The sequence below is a fragment of the Aquarana catesbeiana genome, linkage group LG13, assembly GCF_042186555.1.
Source record: "Aquarana catesbeiana isolate 2022-GZ linkage group LG13, ASM4218655v1, whole genome shotgun sequence".
NCBI classification, from domain to species: Eukaryota; Metazoa; Chordata; class Amphibia; order Anura; family Ranidae; genus Aquarana; species Aquarana catesbeiana.
The window spans coordinates 156,026,834-156,054,151 of record NC_133336.1 but is presented as its reverse complement, the minus strand read 5'-3'; the positions used below and the strand labels follow the sequence as shown (position 1 = coordinate 156,054,151).

At 48.6% G+C, this 27,318-nt stretch overlaps 1 non-coding gene and 13 pseudogenes across 1 annotated transcript; all 14 read left to right on the top strand.

The window, feature by feature from the left end:
- Nucleotides 1-106: 106 nt before the first annotated feature.
- Nucleotides 107-225, top strand: LOC141120628 (5S ribosomal RNA; annotated as a pseudogene).
- A 720-nt stretch (nt 226-945) lies between these two features.
- Nucleotides 946-1,054, top strand: LOC141120691 (5S ribosomal RNA; annotated as a pseudogene).
- A 483-nt stretch (nt 1,055-1,537) lies between these two features.
- Nucleotides 1,538-1,656, top strand: LOC141120569 (5S ribosomal RNA). The gene has a single exon (XR_012239884.1). It is a non-coding gene; the product is annotated as a 5S ribosomal RNA (ribosomal RNA).
- Nucleotides 1,657-2,781: 1,125 nt separating this feature from the next.
- On the top strand, nt 2,782-2,900 carry LOC141120702 (5S ribosomal RNA; annotated as a pseudogene).
- A 924-nt stretch (nt 2,901-3,824) lies between these two features.
- On the top strand, nt 3,825-3,943 carry LOC141120700 (5S ribosomal RNA; annotated as a pseudogene).
- A 1,231-nt stretch (nt 3,944-5,174) lies between these two features.
- Nucleotides 5,175-5,293, top strand: LOC141120699 (5S ribosomal RNA; annotated as a pseudogene).
- A 1,405-nt stretch (nt 5,294-6,698) lies between these two features.
- On the top strand, nt 6,699-6,817 carry LOC141120648 (5S ribosomal RNA; annotated as a pseudogene).
- Nucleotides 6,818-6,914: 97 nt separating this feature from the next.
- On the top strand, nt 6,915-7,033 carry LOC141120680 (5S ribosomal RNA; annotated as a pseudogene).
- A 681-nt stretch (nt 7,034-7,714) lies between these two features.
- LOC141120695 (5S ribosomal RNA) lies at nt 7,715-7,833 on the top strand (annotated as a pseudogene).
- Nucleotides 7,834-8,935: 1,102 nt separating this feature from the next.
- LOC141120694 (5S ribosomal RNA) lies at nt 8,936-9,054 on the top strand (annotated as a pseudogene).
- Nucleotides 9,055-12,112: 3,058 nt separating this feature from the next.
- LOC141120677 (5S ribosomal RNA) lies at nt 12,113-12,231 on the top strand (annotated as a pseudogene).
- Nucleotides 12,232-12,909: 678 nt separating this feature from the next.
- Nucleotides 12,910-13,028, top strand: LOC141120693 (5S ribosomal RNA; annotated as a pseudogene).
- A 208-nt stretch (nt 13,029-13,236) lies between these two features.
- On the top strand, nt 13,237-13,355 carry LOC141120627 (5S ribosomal RNA; annotated as a pseudogene).
- A 106-nt stretch (nt 13,356-13,461) lies between these two features.
- LOC141120645 (5S ribosomal RNA) lies at nt 13,462-13,580 on the top strand (annotated as a pseudogene).
- The last annotated feature ends 13,738 nt before the right edge of the window (nt 13,581-27,318 follow it).

Genomic DNA, 27,318 nt, shown 5'->3' with positions numbered 1-27,318 from the left:
TCTTCTTCTTTCTTTTTTTTATTTGGACTTGACCTATTTTTTGGCTTGTTTCCCAAGGTGACCATCTTGGTGTTTCTCAAGAGGGTTGAGGGTGCGAAAGGAGATTTCCTGCGGCCTTATCACCCTGAAAGCATCCAATCTCATCTGATCTCGGGGGCTAAGCAGGGTCAGGCCTGTTTAGTACCTGGATGGGAGACCACCTGGGAATACCAGGTGCCGCAAGTTTCTTTTTTTTTTTTTTTGGACTTGACCTATTTTTTGGCTTGTTTCCCGAGGTGACCATCTTGGCGTTTCTCAAGAGGGTTGAGGGTGCCAAAAGACATTGCCTACAGCCACATCACCCTGAAAGAGCCTGATCTCGTCTGATATTAGAGGCCAAGGAGGCTTGGTTCTGGTTAGCATCTGGATGGGAGACCGTAGGCTTCATTTTTGGGGGGGCTTGACCTATTTTATGGCTTGTTTCCCGAGGTGATCATCTTGGCGTTTCTCACGAGGGTTGAGGGTGCAAAAGGAGTTTACCTGTGGCCACATCACCCTGAACGCACCTGTTTTTGCCTGATTTCGGAGGCTAAGCATGGTCAGGCGTGGTTAGTACCTGGATGGAAGACAGCCTGGTAATACTATGTGCCATAGGCTTCTTTTTTTGGGGGGGGGGCTTGACCTATTTTTTGGCTTGTTTCCCGAGGTGATCATCTTGGTGTTTCTCAAGAGGGTTGAGGGTGCAAAAGGAGATTGCCAGTGGCCATATCACTCTGAATGTAACTATTTTTGTCTGATTTCAGAGGCTATGCAGGGTCGGGCCTGGTTAGTACCTGGATGGGAGACCGCCTGGTAATGCCATGTGCCATAGGCTTTTTTTTTTTGGACGTGACCTATTTTTTGGCTTGTTTCCCGAGGTGGCCATCTTGGCGTTTCTCAAAAGGGTTGAGGGTGCTAAAGGACCTTGCCTATGGTCACATCACCCTGAAAGCACCTGATCATAGAGGTTAAGCAGGGTCGGGCCGGGCTAGTACCTGAATGGGAAACCGCCTGAGAATACCAGGTGCTGTAGGCTTCTTTTTTTTTTTTGAACTTGACCTATTTTTTGTCTTGTTTCCCGAGGTGACCATCTTAGCATTTCTCAAGAGGGTTGGTCACATCACCCTGAAAGTGCCCGATCTCTTCTGATCTTGGAGGCTAAGCAGGGTCCGGCCTGGATGGGAGAAAGCATGGGAATACCATGTGCCGTAGGATTCTTTTTTCTTTTTCTTTTTTTTTTGGCCTTAACCTATTTTTTGGCTTGTTTCCCAAGGTGATCATCTTGGCGTTTCTCAAGAGGGTTGAGGGTGCCAAAGGTGATTATCTACTGCCATATCACCCTGAAAGCCCCTGATCTCGGAGGCTGAGCAGGGTCGGGCCTGCATGGGAGACCGCCTGGTAATACCAGGTGCTGTAGGCTTCTTATTTTTTTTTTTTGGACTTGACTTATTTCTTGGCTTGTTTCCCGAGGTTACCATCTTGGCGTTTCTCAAGAGGGTTGAGGGTGCCAAAGGACATTTCCTGCGGCCACATCACCCTGAAAGCGCCCGATCTCATCTGATCTCAGAGGCTAAGCAGGGTCGGGCCTGGTTAGTACCTCGATGGGAGACTGCCTGGGAATACCAGGTGCTGCAGGCTTCTTTTTTTCTTTTTTGGACTTGACCTATTTTTTGGTTTGTTTCCCGAGGTGACCATTTTGGCGTTTCTCAAGAGGGTTTAGGGTGCCAAAAGAGATGGCCTATGACCACATCACCCTGAAGCTCTGATCTCATCTAATCTCGGAGGCTAAGCAGGCTCAGGCCTGGTTATTACCTCGATGGGTGTGCCGTACGCTTCTTTTTTATTTATTTTTTTGGACTTGACCTATTTTTTGGCTTGTTTCCCGATGTGACCATCTTGGCGTTTCTCAAGAGGGTTGAGGGTGCCAAAGAAGACTCTCTACGGCCACATCACCCTGAAAGGGACCAATCTTGTCTGATCCCGGAGGCTAAGGAGGGTCAGGCCTGGTTAGTACCTAGATGGGAGACTGCATAGGATTGCCATGTGCCGCAGAATCGTTTTTTTTTTGACTTGACCTATCTTTTGGCTTGTTTCCCGAGGTGACCATCGTGGCGTTTCTCAGAGGGGTTGAGGGTGCTAAAAGAGATTGCATACGGCCATATTACGCTGAAAGCCCCCGATCTCGGAGGCTAAGCAGGGTCAGGCCTGGATGGGAGACCGCCTGGGAATACCAGGTTCCGTAGGCTTCTTCTTTTTTTTTTTTATTTGGACTCAACCCATTTTTTGGCTTGTTTCCCAAGCTGACCATCTTGGTGTTTCTCAAGAGGGTTGAGGGTGCCAAAGGAGACTGTCTACAGCCAAATCATCCTGAAAGCACCCAATCTCGTCTGACCTCGGAGACAAAGCAGAGTCAGGCCTGGTTATTACCTGGATGGGAAATCGCCTGGGAATACCAGGTGCCTTAGGCTTCTTTCCTTTTTTGGACTTGACCTACTTTTTGGCTTGTTTCCAGAGGTGACCATTTTGGCATTTCTCAAGAGGGTTTAGGGTGCCAAAAGAGATGGCCTATGACCACATCACCCTGAAGCGCCGATCTTATCTGATCTCGGAGGCTAAGCAGTGTCGGGCCTGGTTATTACCTCGATGGGTGTGCCGTAGGCTTCTTTTTTATTTATTTTTTTGGACTTGACCTATTTTTTGGCTTGTTTCCCGAGGTGACCATCTTGGCGTTTCTCAAGAGGGTTGAGGGCACCAAAGAAGACTGCCAACGGCCACATCACCCTGAAAGCTACCAATCTTGTCTGATCCCGGAGGCTAAGCGGGGTCAGGCCTGGTTAGTACCTGGATGGGAAACCGCCTGGGAATACCAGGTGCCTTAGGCTTCTTTTCTTTTTTGGACTTGACCTACTTTTTGGCTTGTTTCCCGAGGTGACCATCTTGGCGTTTCTCAAGAGGGTTGAGGGCACCAAAGAAGACTGCCAACGGCCACATCACCCTGAAAGCTACCAATCTTGTCTGATCCCGGAGGCTAAGCGGGGTCAGGCATGGTTAGTACCTGGATGGGAGACCTCCTGGGACTGCCATGTGCCGCAGGATCATTTTTCTTTTTTGACTTGACCTATCTTTTGGCTTGTTTCCCGAGGCGACCATCATGGCATTTCTCAGAGGGGTTGAGGGTGATAAAAGAGATTGCATACGGCCATATTACGCTGAAAGCCCCCGATCTCGGAGGCTAAGCAGGGTCAGGCCTGGATGGGAGACCGCCTGGGAATACCAGGTTCCGTAGGCTTCTTCTTTTTTTTTTTTATTTGGACTCAACCCATTTTTTGGCTTGTTTCCCAAGCTGACCATCTTGGTGTTTCTCAAGAGGGTTGAGGGTGCCAAAGGAGACTGTCTACAGCCAAATCATCCTGAAAGCACCCAATCTCGTCTGACCTCGGAGACAAAGCAGAGTCAGGCCTGGTTATTACCTGGATGGGAAATCGCCTGGGAATACCAGGTGCCTTAGGCTTCTTTCCTTTTTTGGACTTGACCTACTTTTTGGCTTGTTTCCAGAGGTGACCATTTTGGCATTTCTCAAGAGGGTTTAGGGTGCCAAAAGAGATGGCCTATGACCACATCACCCTGAAGCGCCGATCTTATCTGATCTCGGAGGCTAAGCAGTGTCGGGCCTGGTTATTACCTCGATGGGTGTGCCGTAGGCTTCTTTTTTATTTATTTTTTTGGACTTGACCTATTTTTTGGCTTGTTTCCCGAGGTGACCATCTTGGCGTTTCTCAAGAGGGTTGAGGGCACCAAAGAAGACTGCCAACGGCCACATCACCCTGAAAGCTACCAATCTTGTCTGATCCCGGAGGCTAAGCGGGGTCAGGCCTGGTTAGTACCTGGATGGGAAACCGCCTGGGAATACCAGGTGCCTTAGGCTTCTTTTCTTTTTTGGACTTGACCTACTTTTTGGCTTGTTTCCCGAGGTGACCATCTTGGCGTTTCTCAAGAGGGTTGAGGGCACCAAAGAAGACTGCCAACGGCCACATCACCCTGAAAGCTACCAATCTTGTCTGATCCCGGAGGCTAAGCGGGGTCAGGCATGGTTAGTACCTGGATGGGAGACCTCCTGGGACTGCCATGTGCCGCAGGATCATTTTTCTTTTTTGACTTGACCTATCTTTTGGCTTGTTTCCCGAGGCGACCATCATGGCATTTCTCAGAAGGGTTGAGGGTTCCAAAAGAGAATGCCTACGGCCATATTACGCTGAAAGCCCCCGATCTCTGAGGCTAAGCAGGGTCGGGCCTGGATGGGAGACCACCTGGGAATACCAGGTTCCGTAGGCTTCTTTTCTTTTTTTGGACTTGACCTACTTTTTGGCTTGTTTCCCCAGGTGACCATCTTGGCGTTTCTCAAGAGGGTTGAGGGTGTCATTGAAGATTGCCTATGGACGCCTCACCCTGAAAGCGCCCAATCTTGTCTGATCCTGGAGGCTAAGCAGGGTCAGGCCTGCTTAGTACCTGATTGGGAGACCGCCTGGGATTCCCATGTGTCGCAGAATCATTTTTTTTTTTTGACTTGACCTATTTTTTGGCTTTTTTCCCGAGGCGACCATCTTGGCGTTTCTTAAGAGGGTTTAGGGTGCCAAAAGAGATTTCCTGGCCACATCACCCTGAAAGCGCCCAATCTCATCTGATCTCGGAGGCCAAGCAAGGTCCGGCCTGGAGAGTACTTGGTTTGGAAACCACCTGGGATTACCAGGTGCCGTATTCTTCTTTTTTGGACTTGACTCGTCTGGTATCTGAAGCTAAGCAGGGTCGGGCCTGGTTAGTACCTGGATGGGAGACCACCTGGGAATGCCAGGTGCCGCAGGCTTCTCTTTTTTTTGGACTTGACCTATTTTTTGGCTTGTTTCCCGAGGTGACCATCTTGGCGTTTCTCAAGGGGGTTAAGGGTGCCAAAGGAGATTGCCTACAGCCATATCACCCTGAAAGCCCCTGATCTCGGAGGCTAAACAGGGTCGGGCCTGGATGGGAGACCACCTGGTAATACCAAGTTCCGTAGGCTTCTTCTTTTTTTTTTTTATTTGGTCTTGACCTATTTTTTGGCTTATTTCCCGAGGTGACCATCTTGGTGTTTCTCAAGAGGGTTGAGGGTGCGAAAGGAGATTTCCTGCGGCCACATCACCCTGAAAGCGTCCTATCTGATCTGATCTTGGGGGCTAAGCAGGGTCAGGTCTGTTTAGTACTTGGATGGGAGACTGCTTGGGAATACCAGGTGCCGCAAGTTTATTTATTTATTTATTTTTTGAACTTGACCTATTTTTTGGCTTGTTTCCCGAGGTGACCATCTTGGCGTTTCTCAAGAAGGTTGAGGGTGCCAAAGAAGATTGCCTACGGTCATATCACCCTGAAATCGCCCAATCTCAGAGGCTCAGCAGGGTTGGGCCTGGATGGGAGACCGCCTGAAAATACCAGGTGTCGTAGGCTTCTTCTTTTTTTTTGGACTTGACCTAATTTTTGGCTTGTTTCCCGAGGTTATTATCTTGGCATTTCTAAAGAGGTTTGAGGATGCCAAAAGTAATTGCCTACGGCTACATCACTCTGAAAGCACCCAAACTCATCTTGGAGGCTAAGCAGCATTGTGCCTGGTTAGTGCCTTGATGGAAGACCATTTTTTTTTTGGACTTAACCTATTTTTTGGCTTGTTTCCCGAGGTGACCATCTTGGCGTTTCTCAAGAGGGTTGAGGGTGTCATTGAAGATTGCCTATGGCCACATCACCCTGAAAGCGCCCAATCTTGTCTGATCCCGGAGGCTAAGCAGGGTCAGGCCTGGTTAGTACCTGATTGGGAGACCGCCTGGGATTGCCATGTGCCGCAGGATCATTTTTTTTTTTTGACTTGACCTATCTTTTGGCTTGTTTCCCGAGGCGACCATCTTGGCGTTTCTTAAGAGGGTTGAGGGTGCCAAAAGAGATTGCCTACGGCCATATCACCCTGAAAGCCCTCGATCTCGGAGGCTAAGCAGGGTCGGGCCTGGATGGGAGACTGCCTGGGAATACCAGGTTCCGTAGGCTTCTTATTTTTTTTTTTTATTTGTACTCAACCCATTTTTTGGCCTGTTTCCCAAGGTGACCATCTTGGCGTTTCTCAAGAGGGTTGAGGGTGCAAAGGATATTTCCTGCGGCCACATCACCCTGAAAGCACCCAATCTCATCTGATCTAGGAGGCCAAGCAAGGTCCGGCCTGGTTAGTACTTGGTTGGGAAACCACCTGGTATTACCAGGTGCCGTATTCTTCTTTTTGGGACTTGACTCATCTGGTATCTGAGGCTAAGCAGGGTCGGGCCTGGTTAGTACCTGGATGGGAGACCACCTGGGAATGCCAGGTGCCGCAGGCTTCTTTTTTTTTTGGACTTGACCTATTTTTTGGCTTGTTTCCCGAGGTGACCATCTTGGCGTTTCTCAAGGGGGTTAAGGGTGCCAAAGGAGATTGCCTACAGCCATATCACCCTGAAAGCCCCCGATCTCGGAGGCTAAACAGGGTCGGGCCTGGATGGGAGACCACCTGGTAATACCAGGTTCCGTAGGCTTCTTCTTTTTTTTTTTATTTGGTCTTGACCTATTTTTTGGCTTGTTTCCCGAGGTGACCATCTTGGTGTTTCTCAAGAGGGTTGAGGGTGCGAAAGGAGATTTCCTGCGGCCACATCACCCTGAAAGCGTCCTATCTCATCTGATCTTGGGGGCTAAGCAGGGTCAGGCCTGTTTAGTACCTGGATGGGAGACCGCCTGGGAATACCAGGTGCCGCAAGTTTCTTTTTTTTTTTTTGGACTTGACCTATTTTTTGGCTTGTTTTCCGAGGTGACCATCTTGGCGTTTCTCAAGAGGGTTGAGGGTGCCCGAGGAGATTGCCTACGGTCACATCACCCTGAAAGCACCTGATTTCATCTGGTCTCAGAGGCTAAACAGGGTCGTGCCTGGTTGGTATTTTGATATGAGACCGCCTGGGAATACCATGTGCCGTAGGCTTCTTTTTTTTTTTGAACTTGACCTATTTTTTGGCTTGTTTCCCGAGGTGACCATCTTGGCGTTTCTCAAGAAGGTTGAGGGTGCCAAAGAAGATTGCCTACGGTCATATCACCCTGAAATCGCCCAATCTCAGAGGCTCAGCAGGGTTGGGCCTGGATGGGAGACCGCCTGAAAATACCAGGTGCCGTAGGCTTCTTCTTTTTTTTGGACTTGACCTATTTTTTGGCTTGTTTCCTGAGGTCATTATCTTGACGTTTCTCAAGAGCTTTTAGGATGCCAAAAATAATTGCCTATGGCTACATCACTCTGAAAGCGCCCAATCTCATCTTGGAGGCTAAGCAGCATTGTGCCTGATTAGTGCCTTGATGGAAGACTGCCTGGGAATACCATTTTTTTTTTTTACCTATTTTTTGGCTTGTTTTCCGAGGTGACCATCTTGGCATTTCTCAAGAGGGTTGAGGGTGCCAAAGGAGATTGTCTACGACCACATCATGCTGGAAGCGCTTGAACTTGGAGGCTAAGCAGGGTCGGGCATGGGTAGTAACCTACTGGGAAACAGCCTGTAAATACCAGGTTCCGTAGGCTTTTTTTTTCTTTTTTGACTTGACCTATTTCTTGGCTTGTTTCCCGAGGTGTTCATCTTAGCGTTTCTCAAAAGGGTTGAGGGTGCCAAAGGAGGTCGCCTATGGCCATATCACCCTGAAAGCACCTGATTTTGTCTGATCTCGGAGGCTAAACAGGGTCGGGCCTGAATAGTACCTAGATGGGTGACCGCCTCTATATACCATGTGCTTTAGGCTTCTTTTTTTTTTGGACTTGACCTGTCTTTTGGCTTGTTTCCCGAGGTGACCATCTTGGCGTTTCTAAAGAGGGTTGAGGCCGCCAGAGGAGCTTGTCTACGCTCACATCACCCTGAAAGCACCTGATCTTATCTGATCTCAGAGGCTAAGCAGGGTCAGGCCTGGCTATTACCTGGATGGGAGACAGTCTGGGTATATCAGGTATATAAATAAACGTGCCTGCGCTGAAAAAACATATATCCCAATAGTTGGGAGGTGCATATATAGTGTAAACCTATACTACAATATTTCAATAATAAAAAAAAAAAAAATGCTAGTAATATATAAAATAAATACAATCCTTATATAAAAATATCCCATGAAGTTCAACATGCAAGAAAACAAAACATATATGTGGTTATAAATATAAGATCAAAGTGCAAAATCAAGTGTCCACATTTAAAGGAGAGGAAGGCACGTGATCCCTGTGCCGAATACGCGTCGGGGAGGGGTAGGACGGAGCTGTCAGCAACAGAGGTAGATGAGGAACGACACACCGCACGCCATTAAGGAGGAGCATGAGGAACACTGTTTTCTGTGGACACTACTTACTTGCACTTTATGTGTTAATATCAATGAATTGAACTTTTTAAATGTGGACACTTGATTTTGCACTTTGATCTTATATTTATAACCACATAAATGTTTTGTTTTCTTGCATGTTGCACTTTATGGGATATTTTTATATAAGAATTGTATTTATTTTATAATTTATATATTACTAGCATTTTTTTTTTTTTATTATTGAAATATTGTAGTATAGGTTTACACTATATATGCACCTCCCAACTATTGGGATATATGTTTTTTCAGCGCAGGCACGTTTATTTATATACTTTTTGGTTTATGCACGCAATGAAACGTGGTTAGTGTTTGCAGCTTATCTATATTTGTTTCACCTCACAGAGGCTTCAGTCCATCTTTGGCTCACAAGACCCCCACATAATGGGTATATCAGGTGCTGTAGGTTTCTTTTTTTTTCGACTTGACCTATTTTTTGGCTTGTTTCCCAAGGTGACCATCTTGGCGTTTCTCAAGAGGGTTGAGGGTGCAAAAGGAGATTGCCTATGGCCACATCACTCTGAATGCACCCGATTTTGTCTGACCTCGGAGGCTATGCCGGGTCGGGCCTGGCTAGTACCTGGATGGGAGACAGTCTGGAAATACCAGGTGCTGTAGGCTTCTTTTTTTTTTTCGACTTGACCTATTTTTTGGCTTGTTTCCCGAGGTCACCATCTTGCCCTTTCTCAAAAGGGTTGAGGGTGCAAAAGGAGATTGCCTACAGACATGTCACCCTGAGAGTGCCCTATTCCATCTCATCTCGGAGGCTAAGCAGGGTTTGGCCTGGTTAGTACCGGGATCGGAGACCACTTGGGATTACCAGGTGCCGTAGGCTTCGTTTTTTTTTTTTTTTGGACTTGACCTATTTTTTGGCTTGTTTTCCGAGGTGACCATCTTGGCGTTTCTCAAGAGGGTTGAGAGTGCCAAAAGAGATTGCTTACAGCTACGTCACCCTCAAAGCGTCCAATCTCGTCTGATCTCGGAGGCCAAGCAGTGTCGGGCCTGGTTAGTACCTGGATTGGAAACCGCCTAGGAATACCAGGTGCCGTCGGCTGCTTCTTTTTTTTTTTTTTGGCTTGTTTCCCGAGGTTAACATCTTGGCGTTTCTCAAGAGGGTTGAGGGTGCCAGGGGAGATGGGGCCACATCACCCTGAATGCGCTCAAACTCATCTGATCTCAGAGGCTAAGCACCGTCAGGCCTGGTTAGTACCTGAAAGGGAGACTAGCTGGGAATTCTAGGTGCCCTAGGCTTCTTTTTTTTTTGACTTGACCTATTTTTTGGTTTGTTTCCCGAGGTGACCATCTTGGCGTTTCTCAAGGGGGTTGAGGGTGCCAGGGGAGATCAACTACGGCCACATCACCCTGAATGTGCTCAAACTCATCTGATCTCAGAGGCTAAGCAGCGTCAGGCCTGGTTAGCACCTGAAAGGGAGACCACCTGGGAATTCTAGGTGCCATAGGCTTCTTTTTTTTTTTTTTTTTTTTGGACTTGACCTATTTTTTGGCTTGTTTCCCGAGGTGACCATCTTGGCCTTTCTCAAGAGGGTTGAGGGTGCCAAAGGAGATTACCTAAAGCCACATCACCCTGAAAGTGCATGATCTTGTCTGATCTCAAAGGTTAAGGAGGGTTGGGCCTGGTTAGTACCTGGATGGGAGACCGTAGGCTTCTTTTTTTGGGGGGGCTTGACGTATTTTTTGGCTTGTTTCCCGAAGTGATCATCTTGGCGTTTCTCACAAGGGTTGAGGGTGCGAAAGGAGATTGCCTGTGGCCACATCACCCTGAACGCACCTGTTTTTGTCTGATTTTGGAGACTAAGCAGGGTCGGGCCTGGTTAGTACCTGGGGTTTCCCGAGGTGACCATCTTGGCGTTTCTCAAGAGGGATGAGGGTGCCAAAGGAGATTGCCTACGGCCATTTCACCCTGAAAGCCCCCGATCTCAGAGGCTAGACAGGGTTGGGCCTAGATGGGAGACCACCTGGTAATACCAGGTTCCGTAGGTTCTTCTTTTTTTTTTTGGACTTGCCTACGGGCACATCACCCTGAAAGTACCAGATCTCATCTGGCATTGGAGGCTAAGCAGGGTCATGCCTGGTTAGTACCTCAATGCCTCAATGGGAGACTGACTGGGTATGCCGTGTGCCGTAGGCTTCTTTTTTATTTTTTTTGGACCTGTTTTTTGGCTTGTTTCCCGAGGTGACCATCTTGCCGTTTCTCAAGAGGGTTGCGGGTGCCAAAGGTGATTGCCTACGGGCACATCACCCTGAAAGCGCCAGATCTCGTCTGGCATTGGAGGCTAAGCAGCGTCAGGCATGGTTAGTACCTCGATGGGAGACTGCCTGGGTGTGCCGTAGGCTTCTTTTTTTAGTTTTTTTGGACTTGACCTATTTTTTGGCTTGTTTCCCGAGGTGACCATCTTGGTGTTTCTCAAGAGGGTTGAGGGTGCCAAAACTAATTGCCAATGGCTACATCACCCGGAAAGCGCCCAATCTCGTCTCGTCTCAGAGGCTAAGTAGTGTCGTGCCTGGTTAGTGCCTCGATGGGAGACTGCCTGGGAATACCATGTGCCGTAGGCTTCTTTTTTTTTTTTTTTTGGACTTGACCTATTTCTTTGGCTTGTTTCCCGAGGTGACCATCTTATCGTTTCTCAAGAGGGTTAAGGGTGCCAAAGGGGATTCCCTACGGCCATATCTCCCTGAAATCGCCTGATCTCAGAGGCTCAGCAGGGTCGGGCCTGGATGAGAGACTGCCTGGGAATACCAGGTGCCATTGGCGGCTTCTTTTTTTGGACTTGACCTATTTTTTGGCTTGTTTCCCGAGGTGACCATCTTGCCGTTTCTCAAGAGGGTTGCGGGTGCCAAAGGTGATTGCCTACGGGCACATCACCCTGAAAGCGCCAGATCTCGTCTGGCATCGGAGGCTAAGCAGCGTCAGGCATGGTTAGTACCTCGATGGGAGACTGCCTGGGTGTGCCGTAGGCTTCTTTTTTTCGTTTTTTTGAACTTGACCTATTTTTTGGCTTGTTTCCCGAGGTGACCATCTTGGCATTTCTCAAGAGGGTTGAGGGTGCCAAAACTAATTGCCAATGGCTACATCACCCGGAAAGCGCCCAATCTCGTCTCGTCTCAGAGGCTAAGCAGTGTCGTGCCTGGTTAGTGCCTCGATGGGAGACTGCCTGGGAATACCATGTGCTGTAGGCTTCTTTTTTTTTTTTTTTGGACTTGACCTATTTTTTGGCTTGTTTCCCGAGGTGACCATCTTATCGTTTCTCAAGAGGGTTAAGGGTGCCAAAGGGGATTGCCTACGGCCATATCTCCCTGAAATCGCCTGATCTCAGAGGCTCAGCAGGGTCGGGCCTGGATGGGAGACTGCCTGGGAATACCAGGTGCCATTGGCTTCTTCTTCTTTCTTCATTGCCATCTTGGCGTTTCTCAAGAGGTTTGAGGATGCCAAAAAGAATTGCCAATGGCTACATCACCCTGAAAGCGCCCGATCTTGTCTCATCTCAGAGGCTAAGCAGTGATGTCCCTGTTTAGTGCCCCGATGGGAGACTGCCTGGGAATACCATGTGCCGTAAGCTTCTTTATTTTTTTTTTTTTGGACTTGACCTATTTTTTGGCTTGTTTCCCGAGGTGACCATCTAGGCGTTCCTCAAGAGGGTTGAGGGTGCCAGAGGAGGTTGCCTGAGGCCACATCACCCTGAAAGCACCAGATCTCTTCTGATCTTGGAGTCTAAGCAGGGTCGGGCCTGGTTAGTACCTAGATGGGAGACCACCTGGGAATACCAGGTGCCATACACTTCTTTATTTTTTTTTGGACTTGACCTATTTTTTGGCTTGTTTCCCAGAGGTGACCATCTTGGCATTTCTCAAGAGGGTTGAGGGTGCCAAAGAAGATTGTCTACGGCCACATCACGCTGGAAGCATTTGATCTTGGAGACTAAGCAGGGTCGGGCATGGGTAGTAACTGGCTGGGAAACAGCCTGTGCATGCCAGGTGCCGTTGGCTTCTTTCTTTTTTTTTTTGGGACTTGACCTATTTTTATGCTTGTTTCCCAAGGTGACCATCTTGGCATTTCTCAAGGTGGGTTGAGGGTGCCAAAGGAGATTTCCTACGCCCACATCACCCTGAAAGCGCCCGATCTCGGCTGGTCACAGCGTCAGGCCTCCTGGTTAGTATCTCGATGGGAGACCGCGTGGGAATACCAGGTGCCGTTGTTTCCCGAGGTGACCATCTTGGCGTTTCTCAAGAGGGTTGAGGGTGCTAAAGGAGATTACCTACGGTCACATCACCCAAAAAGCACCTGATTTCGGAGGTTAAGCAGGGTCGGGCCTGGTTAGTACCTCAATGGGAGACTGCCTGGGAATGCTGTGTGCCATAGGCTTTTTTTTTTTTTTGGACTTGACCTATTTTTTGGCTTGTTTCCTGAGGTGACCATCTTGGCATTTCTGAAGAGGCTTGAGGGTGCAAAAAGAGATTGCCTATGGCCACATAACCCTGAAAGCGCTTGATCTCATCTGATTTTGGAGGCTAAGCTGGGTTGGGCATGGTTAGTAACTGGATGGGAAACCGCTTGGGAATACCAGGTGCTGTAGGCTTTTTTTGTTTTGGACTTGACCTATTTTTTGGCTTGTTTCCCGAGGTGACCATCTTGGCGTTTCTCAAGAGTGCACTATTCGACAGCGAGCATTTCATATCAATAGAATACCTGTCACAAGAGAGCTGAGGGTGCCAAAGGAGATTGCCTACAGCCACATCAACCTTAACGCGCCCTATCTCGGAGGGTTGAGGGTGCCAAAGGAGTTTGACTACAGCCACATAACCCTGAAAGCACCTGATCTCATCTGATCTCGGAGGCTAAACAGGGTCGGGTTTGATTAGTACCTAGATGGGAGACCACCTGGGAATACCATGTGCTGTAGGCTTCTTGTTTTTTTTTTCTTTGGACTTGACCTGTCTTTTGGCTTGTTTCCCGAGGTGACCATCTTGGCATTTCTCAAGAGGGTTGAGGGTGCGGTGCCAAAGACAATTGCCTATGGCCACATCTCCATGAAAGCACCCGGTCTTGTCTGAGCTCGGAGGCTAAACAGGGTCGGTCCTGGTTAGTACCTGGATGGGAGACCGCCTGGGAATACCAGGTGCCGTAGGATTCTTTTTTTTTTCTTTTGGACTTGACCTACTTTTTGGCTTGTTTTACGAGGTGACCATCTTGGTATTTCTCAAGAGGACTGAGGGTGCCAAAGGATATTACCTACGGACAAATCACCCTGAAAGCGTTTGATCTCAGAGGCTAAGCAGCGTCAGGCCTGGTTCTGGTTGGGATTTCGACTGGGAATACCAGGTGCCGTAGGCTTCTTTTTTCTTTCTTTCTTGGTCTTGACCTATTTTTTGGCTTGTTTCCCAAGGTGACCATCTTGGCGTTTCTCAAGAGGGTTGACGGTGCCAAAAGAGATCACCTACGACCACATCACCCTGAACGCACCTGTTTTTGTCTGATATCGGAGGGTAAGCAGGGTCGGGCCTGGTTAGTACCTGGATCGAAAACCGCCTTGTAATACCATGTGCCATAGGCTTCTTTTTTTGGGAGGGGGGCTTGACCTATTCTTTGGCTTGTTTCCCGAGGTGATCATCTTGGCGTTTCTCAAGAGGGTTGAGGGTGCCAAAGGAGGTTACCAGTGGCCACATCACCCTGAAGTATTTATGTCTGATTTCTGAGGCTAAGCAGGTTCGGGCCTGGTTAGTACCTAGATGGGAGACCGCTTGGTAATGCCATAGGCTTTTATTTTTTTGGACTTGACCTATTTTTTGGCTTGTTTCTCGATCTCGGAGGCTAAGCAGTGTCGGGCCTGGATGGGAGACCGCCTGGGAATACCAGGTGCTGTAGGCTTTCTTTTTTTTTTAGACTTGACCTATTTTTTGGCTTGTTTCCCGAGGTGACCATCTTGGCGTTTCTCACAAGGGTTGAGGGTGCTAAAGAAGATTACCTACGGCCACATCACCCTGAAAGCACCTGATCTTGTCTGATCTCGGAGGCTAAGCAGGGTCGGGGCTGGTTAGTACTTGGATGGGAGACTGCCTTGGAATACCAGGTGACCTTCCTGACCTTTGCACCGACCTGCCTGACACCTGACCCCTATACTGACATACCTGATGGAGTTGTGTGAGTTATAAAATCTGCCTAACAGAATTTTACAATGATTCTTTAGTTTAGTTTAGATTACATGTATGTGTTTAACCTGCATGATAAGCTTCTTGGAAAGAGTTTTGCTTTAAAAGTCCTATAAATGTGTTAGCATCCAATGATGTGTGCGGGAGCTCTTAGGTTGGTCAAAAGAAAACTGTCAAGATAAACCTATAAGAACTGCCATTGCACAGGATAGTGCAGATTTCACCATTGCTGGCCTATCATCCTACTGGTCCACACACTGTCTCCCAACCGTGTACAGTGTGTGAGATCAGATATCTGATCATCAGCACACATGAGACTTCATGTGACCTCTGATCTCTTGACACACCTGCAGCTCAGCCTTACCTGTATTGTGCGCCCATCCCATTCATGACCACTCAGGCAGCCAGAGCCAGGACAGGAGAGCTGCCCGGCAATTTACACAGAGCGAGTGGGGATCTCGCAAGTGCGCAGTGCGGCCGCAGTGTCATTCCAACCTTCTGGACCCAGAAGCACCTATGATAGACATCCCACGTCCCGCGGTCCCGGCATTGGACCAGTGTGAAATCCATCATAGGCGCTGGGACCAGGAGACGGGACTCGGCTGCGTTGGGTAAGCGGGAGATCGCTCCCTGCTCTCTGCGTAAATGGCTCGGGGCTAATAATTATTTTATGAATTCCGATACCTGGGTTTTTTGGGGGCCCACTCGGGGCTATAGCTCCGGTCAGCCCCTCCCCCTCCCGACGCCACTGGGAGCCAGTCTGTATGATGAGGCCACAATTTAGTGCACTTGGAACAAGATTAGAGATTTTTTGGATAAATTCTTGTGTCTCTGGCAGACTTTGGATGGAAACTTTGGCACCACAGTGAGCATGCCTCATGAAGAAGCCAAATTATAGTACACTCAGGCCAACATTACCATTTTTTTAAATAAAGTCTGGTGTTTCTTTGGATAGAAGTAATAGGTGCAGAAAAATTGGGCTTTGAATGTTGGTGGCGCCTTCACATCGTAACCCTATAGGGTACTCTTGATGAAAGCAAGAATTGGCCTTGCTGTAAAACATTTAAATTTGATGCTCCTGTCAAACAGTTGTGGAAAAATTGGTCTTTGGGTGCTGTTGGTGCCTTCAACCCATAATCTTCTAGAGGTTACTCTTGATGAAAGCAAGAATTGGCCTTGCTGTAACATAATAATTTGATGCACCTGTCAAACAGCAGAAAAATTGGTCCTTGTGCCCATGATATAGCAAAAAAAATCAATACCCACAAAGCTAGGCAGCCTAGACAGTCTTGCAGAGATTTGGGATCCCAATAACACTTAATCATCTAATCCGGGACTGATTCATTTTGACAAATGTCAGCTGGTCAACGGAGTCTGTGGACAGATTTGCTTTTTTATCTGTCACAAAACCTCTGGCAGCACTGAATGCCCATTCAAAAAGCATGCTGGATGCAGGGAAGCCCAGCAGCTCAATTGCATACTGGGCAAGTTCTGGCAGTGGTCTATTGTCATGACCCAGAAACCCAGTGGATCGCCTACTGGAAAGCTCTCCATTTCTGTTTGCCCCCAGATAATCTTCCACCATATGATGAAGATGCTGCCGATGGGCGCAGAGGACTAAAACAATTTTGAAATGCATCTCCACCTCATTTGACCAACAGAAGCCTTAAAACTAGCTTTTTCATGAGACTGTAACCTACCAGAGTCTCGAAAGGCATTACATAATCTCCTCTTTAAAGTGTCCTCAAGATATTTAATCCTGTGCTCCCTCTGCGAAGGGCAGCATGAGTTTCGAGACTTTCCCCTTGCAACAGTGGTCAAGTAGGGATGCCAACCAATAATGATCCTTATCCTTGATGCCACAAATTCTCGGATCCTTTTGCAGGTTTTGAAGACTAAGGGAGACCATGCACCGCAGGTTTGTGGAGGCAGGAGAAGCAAAGTCCTCTGGGTCACTGAGAACTACAGTATTACAGTATCTGGAACTGCCTCCTCCCAGCTACGTACTACTCCCAAGGTTCCTGGGGACTGAAAACTATCTCTTAAGGTTTGACGTGTGTCTTTCTCGGCTTCTATGCCTCCAAAACTGCCAGAATCCTCCTTCTCGTCTTGTGTGTTCTGTGGTGTTGCAAAAATGGTGTCTGCATAAAGCGGGCCTTGAGTACCCTGTCCATAATGCCATGCAGAGTCTGCTCCAGCAGGAACACAAGAGAGATTGTGTCACTGATGCATGCATGCAGTTGTGTATATTCTATATCATCTGCCATGCTGCAGTCTCCTTCTTTCTTTCCTTTTTCCCTCCTTTCCCCCCATTTTCCCTATTCCTTTCCCCTTCTTCCCCTTCCCCGTCACTTTGTCATCCCCCACATACTACCTATGGTCTGTTTGCCCTGAGCAAAGGTGGTTTACCACAATCTCGGTATTTAATATCTGCCGGTGTATCACTTTTCTATCATCCTTAAACTGCCAATCATGTCTCTGACCTACGCTGTTGGATCCAACCGGCGGTATTTATACGAGCAGTGTCCTTTGCTGCCCGCCGCCTATTGGGTGGAGGGGAAAGACGCACGCCCACTGATTGGGGCATGTCAGCTGCCATTGCGTCTCCCCTCCATCCATGGGTCGCGGTGCAGTATGGACACTGTAGTATTCCCACCCGATGACGCTTTGCACATGCGCCGTGTCCTCTGTACTTTTGCGATCGGCTGGTGACATCAGACGCCGGCTGAGCGGCGTGCAGTTAAAAGACACACACTGCTATGGCTGTCAGATATTCCAAGGGTGACCATGCTGGTGAATCATTCTACTTAACCACTTCAATACCGGGCTATAGTCATACGACGTCCACAGATGGGTCCCAATAAAAAATTGCTCTTTACCACGTGACCGGCTGTGTCCAATCACAGCCGGTCACATGTACTGCCCACGTGCACGGCGATCGGGGATGAGGCTTGTCACCCTGACACAGCCCAACCCCGATCGCAGTAAAGAGCCAGTGATATTGGCTCTTTACCACGTGGCTGGCTGTGTCCAATCACAGCCGGTCACAGAATGTCAACAAACCGCGGTGACATCTAATTACCGCTCACAGTGTACACCAACCACACTGCACCCCCTAATAAAGAGGACCTGTCACCACCCATCAAAGTAACTGTCACCAGCCATCAAAGTACCTGTCACCAGCCATCAAAGTGCCTGTCATCACCCATCAAAGTACCTGTCACCACCCATCAAAGTACCTGTCACAGCCCATCTGAGTACCCGAGTACCTGAGTACCTGTCACAGCCCATCTGAGTACCCGAGTACCTGTCACAGCCCATCTGAGTACCCGAGTACCTGTCACAGCCCATCTGAGTACCTGAGTACCTGTCACAGTCCATCTCAGTACCCGAGTACCTGTCACAGTTCATCTCAGTACCCGAGTACCTGTCAGAGCCCATCTGAGTACCCGAGTACCTGTCACAGTTCATCTGAGTACCTGAGTACCTGTCACAGTTCATCTGAGTACCCAAGTACCCCAATACCTGTCACAGTCCATCTGAGTACTTGAGTACCTGTCACAGTCCATCTGAGTACCCGAGTAACTGTCACAGTTCATCTGAGTACACGAGTACCTGTCACAGCCCATCTGAGTATCTGTCACAGTTCATCTAAGTGCCTGTCACAGCCCATCTGAGTACCTGAGTACCTGTCACAGCCCATCTGAGTACCTGTCACCACCAATCAGAGTACCCGAGTACCAGTCACCAGCCCATCAGAGTACCCGAGTACCTATCTGTAGCCCATCAGAGTACCTGTCAGAGAGATTACCTGGTTGGGCGCTGGTGCATGTTGGCTTGCGCGTTGGTGTGCGCGCTCCTGTGGGCACTGGTGTGCATGTTCCGGCTGACTCTGGTGTGCGCGGTGGTGCCCGGTTGCGCGCGCGTGTGCCTGTGGGCACCGGTCTGCATACTTCTGTAGGCGCTGGTGCGCGCGCCGGTGTTCAGGGGCATGCGGGTGCGCGCGCGCCTGTGCTTGTCGGCGCACACACGTGCGTGCCGTTTGGCACCAATCGGCCTATTTAAGCCTGATTCACACTCTGCTCGGTGCTGCCTGCTGCCTGCAACAGCTCTTCCGTGCATTGTTCCTGTTTCCTGTATCTGTGCTTTGATCTCCTGACAACCCGGCTTGTTTCCTGGATTCCTCTGAACTCTGCCCACACCTGACCTCTGCCTGTTTTGACTACTCTTGACTAACACCTGTTGCCAGTGTTCCCAATTTCTGCCTGCTGTTTGAAGTACACTTCTCTTCCGGCATCTGGACTCCTGCACCAGGCTCCCATACCACTCCGCACTCCTGTGCTTCCTGTATACTCTACCAGGGGCCGCGAGTCGGACGCGTAAGGGAGTCTACCCTCTGCCCAAGCGGACTCACTGGTCTGGTAAGTAGAGGTCTGACAGTATCAGGCAGCTATGACCGAGTCCGGGCAGGGGGCCTCCCCTATGGATGAACTCTGTAGGCACCTAGCAGGCCTTACTCAAGCTGTAAAGAGCCTACAGGAAGGCTACTCCAGATTAGAGGAACAAGTTCAAACCCTCTCTGCATCTCCTCACTCCCAGGGAGCATCTGCTACTGGACTCTTCCAAGCACCCTCCGTAGTAATGCTTCCTCCTGAGCCTAGGGTGTCCGCGCCCAAAAGGTTTACAGGAGAACGTTGCAAGTATCGGGCCTTTCGCAATGCCTGCAAACTCAATTTTGCTCTACAGCCTTGCACCTTTTCCTTGGAAGCTACTAAGGTGGGTTTTGTCATCTCCTTACTAGCCGCTGAGCCTCAAACCTGGGCTCACTGCCTTCTGGAGCAGAAATCTGGGTCCCTAGATTCCCTGGATGCCTTCTTCCTAGCCATGTCACAATTGTATGAGGACCCCCAACTAATGGCGACCGCGGAAGCCGCATTGTACTCCCTGCAACAAGGTCGCAGAGCGGCTGAAGATTATGCAGTCGAGTTCAGACGCTGGAGCTCTGATACAGAGTGGAATGACGCTGCCCTGCGTCACCAATTTCGGATGGGGTTATCAGACCCTCTTAAAGACGAGTTGGCACGCGTAGGAATACCTCAGACCCTGGATGAACTTATCAACTTGTCCATCCAAAGTGATCGCCGTCTAAGAGAGACGCTCTGAGAGGTCTACTAGTCACTCTCGTCCTATCTGGATGCTCCCTAAGGTCCCCAGTTCTTCTAGTCAATTTCCTTCTGCCTCCTCTGCTCCGGGCGCAGAAGTGTCTGAACCCATGCAACTTGGTCTGCTCCGTCTATCCCTTACTCCAGAAGAAAATGTAATAATGTCGCCTACGAACTTGACCTGCCTAACTCTCTGAAGGTGCATCCAGTCTTTCACGTGTCTCTCCTGAAACCCGTTACTCCAAATTCCTTTGCTGGCCATAGTACCGGCCCACCCAAGCCTATTATAGGTAACAACGAGGAGGAATTTGAAGTGGAAGCAATTCTAGATTGCAGGAGGAGATGAAATCAAACCCAATATCCCATGAAACCCAATATCCCATGAGCCCGAGAGTAACCTTCATGCCAGAGAACTCTTACAGGTTTTCAAGGACTCGCCACCAAATTAGATCAACTGGGCATCCGGAGTCTGCCCTTGAGGAGGGGGCACTGTCAGAGAGGTTACCTGGTTGGGCGCCGGTGCGCACCGGTGCACGTTGGCGTGCGTGTTCCTCTGCGTGCTGGTGTTCGCACTCCTGTGGGCACTGGTGTGCATGTTCCGGATGACTCTGGTGTGCGCGGTGGTGCCCGGTTGTGCGCGCGTGTGCCTGTGGGCACTGGTCTGCCTACTCCTGTAGGTGCTGGTGCGCGCCGGTGTTCAGGGGTGTGCACGTGCGCCTGTGCACACACGTGCGTGGCATTGGCGCCAATCAGCCTATTTAGGCCTGCTTCACACTCTGCTCGGTGCTGCCTGATCAACAGCTCTTCCGTGCCTTGTTCCTGTTTCCTGTATCTGTGCTTCGATCTCCTGACAACCCGGCTTGTTTCCTGGATTCCTCTGAACTCTGCCCGCACCTGACCTCTGCCTGTTTTGACTACTCTTCTGCCTGCTCCATTGTACCTCGTTGCCTGCCTGTTGCCGAACCCAGCTTGTACCCGGCCTTCCCTGCTCTGCTCCTGCTTAGCACCTGTTCCCAGTGTTCCCGATTTCTGCCTACTGTTTGAAGTACACTTCTCTTCCGGCATCTGGACTCCTGCACCAGGCTCCCATACCACTCCGCACTCCTGTGCTTCCTGTATACTCTACCAGGGGCTGCAACGTCGGTCGGGTAAGGGAGTCTACCCTCTGCCCAAGCGGACTCACCGGTCTGGTAAGTGGAGGTCTGACAGTATTAGAGTATCTGTCTCCAGCCCATTAGAGTACCCGAGTACCTGTCACCAGCCCATCAGTGTAACCGAATACCTGTTACCAGCCCATCAGAGTACCCGAGTACCTACCTGCAGCCAATGCCTCATAGAATATACGCTGGGGTATTTGCTTTCCAAAATGGGGTCATTTTGTGGGTAATTCCACTGTCCTGGTGCTCAAGGACTTTCAAAAGTGTGGTAGGAATGAAATGAGATGTGTAATTTATGCTCCTAAAACACCTGAAGGTACTACTTCAATGTTGGGCCTCTGTATGTGGACTGGCTGTGGAAAGGTCTCACACATGTGGTATCACTATACTCAGCATGTATATATAGCAAAAATTACACCCCAAAACACATTCTGCTACTCATCCTATGTGTTAGAAATATCTTATAAATTGGCAACTTTGTGTAAAAAAAAAAAAATGTCATTTTCTTTCCACGTTTTCTGAAGACTTGTGTAAAAAAATTAACCCTTTAAAAGACTCATAATGCCTCATAGAATATAGGTTGGGGTGTTTGTTTTCCAAAATGGGGTCATTTTGTGGGCAATTCCATTGTCCTGGTACTCCAGGGCCTTCAAAAGTGTGATAGTGCGACCGCGGAAGCCGCATTATACTCCCTGCAACAAGGTCGCAGAGCGGCTGAAGATTATGCAGTCAAGTTCAGACGCTGGAGCTCTGATACAGAGTGGAATGACGCTGCCCTGCGTCACCAATTTCGGATGGGGTTATCAGACCCTCTTAAAGACGAGTTGGCACGCGTAGGAATACCTCAGACCCTGGATGAACTTATCAACTTATCCATCCAAAGTGATCGCCGTCTAAGAGAGAGACACTCTGAGAGGTCTACTAGTCACTCTCGTCCTATCTGGATGCTCCCTAAGGTCCCCAGTTCTTCTAGTCAATTTCCTTCTGCCTCCTCTGCTCCGGCCACAGAAGTTCCTGAACCCATGCAACTTGGTCTGCTCCGTCTATCCCTTACTCCAGAAGAAAAATTAATAATGTCGCCTACGAACTTGACCTGCCTAACTCTCGGAAGGTGCATCCAGTCTTTCACGTGTCTCTCCTGAAACCCGTTACTCCAAATTCCTTTGCTGGCCATAGTACCGGTCCACCCAAGCCTATTATAGGTAACAACGAGGAGGAATTTGAAGTGGAAGCAATTCTAGATTGCAGGAGGAGATGAAATCAAACCCAATATCTCATGAAATGGAGAGGGTACGGTCCTGAAGACAACTCGTGGGTGCCCGAGAGTAACCTTCATGCCAGAGAACTCTTACAGGTTTTCAAGGACTCACCACCAAATTAGCTCAACTGGGCATCCGGAGTCTGCCCTTGAGGAGGGGGCACTGTCAGAGAGGTTACCTGGTTGGGCGCCGGTGCGCACCGGTGCACATTGGCGTGCATGTTCCTCTGCGTGCTGGTGTTCGCGCTCCTGTGGGCACTGGTGTGCATGTTCCGGATGACTCTGGTGTGCGCGGTGGTGCCTGGTTGTGCGCGCGTGTGCCTGTGGGCACTGGTCTGCCTACTCCTGTAGGTGCTGGTGCGCGCGCAGGTGTTCAGGGGCATGCACGTGCGCCTGCGCGCATCGGCGCGTACACGTGCGCAGCGTTGGTGCCAATCAGCCTATTTAGGCCTGCTTCACACTCTGCTCGGTGCTGCCTGATCAACAGCTCTTCCGTGCCTTGTTCCTGTTTCCTGTATCTTTGCTTCGATCTCCTGACAACCCAGCTTGTTTCCTGGATTCCTCTGAACTCTGCCCGCACCTGACCTCTGCCTGTTTTGACTACTCTTCTGCCTGCTCCATTGTACCTCGTTGCCTGCCTGTTGCCGAACCCAGCTTGTACTCGGCCTTCCCTGCTCTGCTCCTGCTCAGCACCTGTTCCCAGTGTTCCCGATTTCTGCCTACTGTTTGAAGTACACTTCTCTTCCGGCATCTGGACTCCTGCACCAGGCTCCCATACCACTCCGCACTCCTGTGCTTCCTGTATACTCTACCAGGGGCTGCAACGTCGGTCGGGTAAGGGAGTCTACCCTCTGCCCAAGCGGACTCACCGGTCTGGTAAGTGGAGGTCTGACAGTATTAGAGTATCTGTCTCCAGCCCATTAGAGTACCTGTCACCAGCCCATCAGTGTAACCGAGTACCTGTTACCAGCCCATCAGAGTAACTGAGTACCTGTCTCCAGCCCATCAGAGTACCCGAGTACCTACCTGCAGCCAATGCCTCATAGAATATACGCTGGGGTATTTGCTTTCCAAAATGGGGTCATTTTGTGGGTAATTCCACTGTCCTGGTGCTCAAGGACTTTCAAAAGTGTGGTAGGAATGAAATGAGATGTGTAATTTATGCTCCTAAAACACCTGAAGGTACTACTTCAATGTTGGGCCTCTGTATGTGGACTGGCTGTGTAAAGGTCTCACACATGTGGTATCACTATACTCAGCATGTATATATAGCAAAAATTACACCCCAAAACACATTCTGCTACTCATCCTATGTGTTAGAAATATCTTATAAATTGGCAACTTTGTGTAAAAAAAAAAAAAATGTCATTTTCTTTCCACGTTTTCTGAAGACTTGTGTAAAAAAATTAACCCTTTAAAAGTCTTATAATGCCTCATAGAATATAGGTTGGGGTGTTTGTTTTCCAAAATGGGGTCATTTTGTGGGCAATTCCATTGTCCTGGTACTCCAGGGCCTTCAAAAGTGTGATAGTGCGACCGCGGAAGCCGCATTGTACTCCCTGCAACAAGGTCGCAGAGCGGCTGAAGATTATGCAGTCAAGTTCAGACGCTGGAGCTCTGATACAGAGTGGAATGACGCTGCCCTGCGTCACCAATTTCGGATGGGGTTATCAGACCCTCTTAAAGACGAGTTGGCACGCGTAGGAATACCTCAGACCCTGGATGAACTTATCAACTTGTCCATCCAAAGTGATCGCCGTCTAAGAGAGAGACACTCTGAGAGGTCTACTAGTCACTCTCGTCCTATCTGGATGCTCCCTAAGGTCCCCAGTTCTTCTAGTCAATTTCCTTCTGCCTCCTCTGCTCCGGCCACAGAAGTTCCTGAACCCATGCAACTTGGTCTGCTCCGTCTATCCCTTACTCCAGAAGAAAAATTAATAACGTCGCCTACGAACTTGACCTGCCTAACTCTCGGAAGGTGCATCCAGTCTTTCACGTGTCTCTCCTGAAACCCGTTACTCCAAATTCCTTTGCTGGCCATAGTACCGGCCCACCCAAGCCTATTATAGGTAACAACGAGGAGGAATTTGAATTGGAAGCAATTCTAGATTGCAGGAGGAGATGAAATCAAACCCAATATCTCATGAAATGGAGAGGGTACGGTCCTGAAGACAACTCGTGGGTGCCCGAGAGTAACCTTCATGCCAGAGAACTCTTACAGGTTTTCAAGGACTCACCACCAAATTAGCTCAACTGGGCATCCGGAGTCTGCCCTTGAGGAGGGGGCACTGTCAGAGAGGTTACCTGGTTGGGCGCCGGTGCGCACCGGTGCACATTGGCGTGCATGTTCCTCTGCGTGCTGGTGTTCGCGCTCCTGTGGGCACTGGTGTGCATGTTCCGGATGACTCTGGTGTGCGCGGTGGTGCCTGGTTGTGCGCGCGTGTGCCTGTGGGCACTGGTCTGCCTACTCCTGTAGGTGCTGGTGCGCGCGCAGGTGTTCAGGGGCATGCACGTGCGCCTGCGCGCATCGGCGCGTACACGTGCGCAGCGTTGGTGCCAATCAGCCTATTTAGGCCTGCTTCACACTCTGCTCGGTGCTGCCTGATCAACAGCTCTTCCGTGCCTTGTTCCTGTTTCCTGTATCTGTGCTTCGATCTCCTGACAACCCAGCTTGTTTCCTGGATTCCTCTGAACTCTGCCCGCACCTGACCTCTGCCTGTTTTGACTACTCTTCTGCCTGCTCCATTGTACCTCGTTGCCTGCCTGTTGCCGAACCCAGCTTGTACTCGGCCTTCCCTGCTCTGCTCCTGCTCAGCACCTGTTCCCAGTGTTCCCGATTTCTGCCTACTGTTTGAAGTACACTTCTCTTCCGGCATCTGGACTCCTGCACCAGGCTCCCATACCACTCCGCACTCCTGTGCTTCCTGTATACTCTACCAGGGGCTGCAACGTCAGACGGGTAAGGGAGTCTACCCTCTGCCCAATCGGACTCACCGGTCTGGTAAGTAGAGATCTGACAGTACCCAAGTATCTGTCTCCAGCCCATCAGAGTACCTGAGTACCTGTCACCAGCCCATCAGTGTAACCAAGTACCTGTCTCCAGCCCATCAGTGTAACCGAGTACCTGTTACCAGCCCATCAGAGTAACCGAGTACCTGTATCCAGCCCATCAGAGTACCCGAGTACCTACCTGCAGCCAATGCCTCATAGAATATACGTTGGAGTATTTGCTTTCCAAAATGGGGTCATTTTGTGGGTAATTCCACTGTCCTGGTGCTCAAGGACTTTCAAAAGTGTGGTAGGAATGAAATGAGATGTGTAATTTATGCTCCTAAAACACCTGAAGGTACTACTTCAATGTTGGGCCTCTGTATGTGGACTGGCTGTGTAAAGGTCTCACACATGTGGTATCACCATACTCAGCATGTATATATAGCAAAAATTACACCCCAAAACACATTCTGCTACTCATCCTATGTGTAGAAATATCTTATAAATTGGCAACTTTGTGCAAAAAAAAAAAAAAAAATTTCATTTTCTTTCCACGTTTTCTGAAAAGAAAAAATTAACCCTTCAAAAGACTCATAATGCCTCATAGAATATAGGTTGGGGTGTTTGTTTTCCAAAATGGGGTCATTTTGTGGGTAATTTTTTATTGTCCTGGTACTCCAGGGCCTTCAAAAGTGTGATAGGTTGTTAGGAAATTTGAGGTGTAATTTATGCTCCTAGAACGCCTGACGGTGCTCCTGCATGTTGGGCCTCTGTATGTGGCCAGGCTGTGTAAAAGTCTCACACATGTGGTATCGTCATAATCAGGAGGAGTAGCAGAATGTGTTTTGGGGTGTCATTTTTGCTATATACATGCTTTGACTTAGAAATATCTTATAAACGGAATTCTTGTGTAGAAAAAAATACATTTTAATTTTCTTTCCACATTTTCCGAAGACTTGTGGAAAAAAATGAACCATTTAAAAGACTCATTATGCCTCATAGAGTAGACATTGGGGTGTTTGCTTTCCAAAATGGGATTATTTTGTGGGTAATTCCACTGTCCTGGTGCTTCAGGGCCTTCACAAATGTAATAGGTCGTTAGGAAATTAGATGTTTAATTTATGCTCCTAGAACCCCCAATGGTGCTCCCTGCATGTTGGACCTCTCTGTGCGGCCAGTATGTGTAAAAGTCACACGCATGTGGTACCGCCATACTCGGGAGGAGTAGCAGAATGTATTTTGGGGTGTAATTGGAAGTATGCAAATGCTGTGTGTGAGAAATAACTTGTTATGACAATTTTGTGAAAAAAATTCTTAATTTTCCCAAGAATTGTGGGAAAAAATTACAACTTCAAAAAACTCACCATGCCTCTTAATAAATACATTTGACTGTCTACTTTTCAAAAAGGGGTCATTTGGGGGGTATTTGTACTTTCCTGACATTTCAGGGCCTCCAGAAATGAGATAGGTCGTCAGTGCATCAGGTGTGATCAGGTGTGATCAATTTTCAATGATTTTCACCATAGCTTGTAGACTCTATAACTTTCACAGAGACTAAATAATATCCACTAATTTGGGTTATTTTTTGGGTTAGTTTTATTTTTTATTGTAGCAGTATAAATTTTGGCCCAAATTTATAAAAAAAATTTACTTATTTGCAAAATTTTATCATAGAAACTTAAAAAAAAGTGTTTTTTTTTTTTCAAAATTTTCGCTCTTTTTTCACTTATGTTGCAAAAAATAAAAAACCCAGCGGTGATCAAATACCACCAAAAGAAAGCTTGATTTGTATGAAAAAAATGATAAAAACTTTGTTTGGGTACAGTGCTGCATGACTGTGTAATTGGCATTCAAAGTGTGAGAGCGCTGAAAGCTAAAAATTGGTCTGGGCAGGAAGGGTGTATAAATGTCCTGTTTTGAAGTGGTTAAGGTATATGCCAATGAACTAATTCTCTGACCTTTTTCTGCAATATTTAGCACTTTACTCTACTCTTTATAAAATCTGCTTCAATAATCTTCAGCTATGTATATACCTGCTGCCACCTGCTTTAAAAAGCTCCCCTAGGGGACAGATGATTTTCAGCAGCAACTTCTCTCTCTGTTCTGTGTAACATTTGACCTAGATCTCTCTGATTTTGACTCTCTTTGTAAT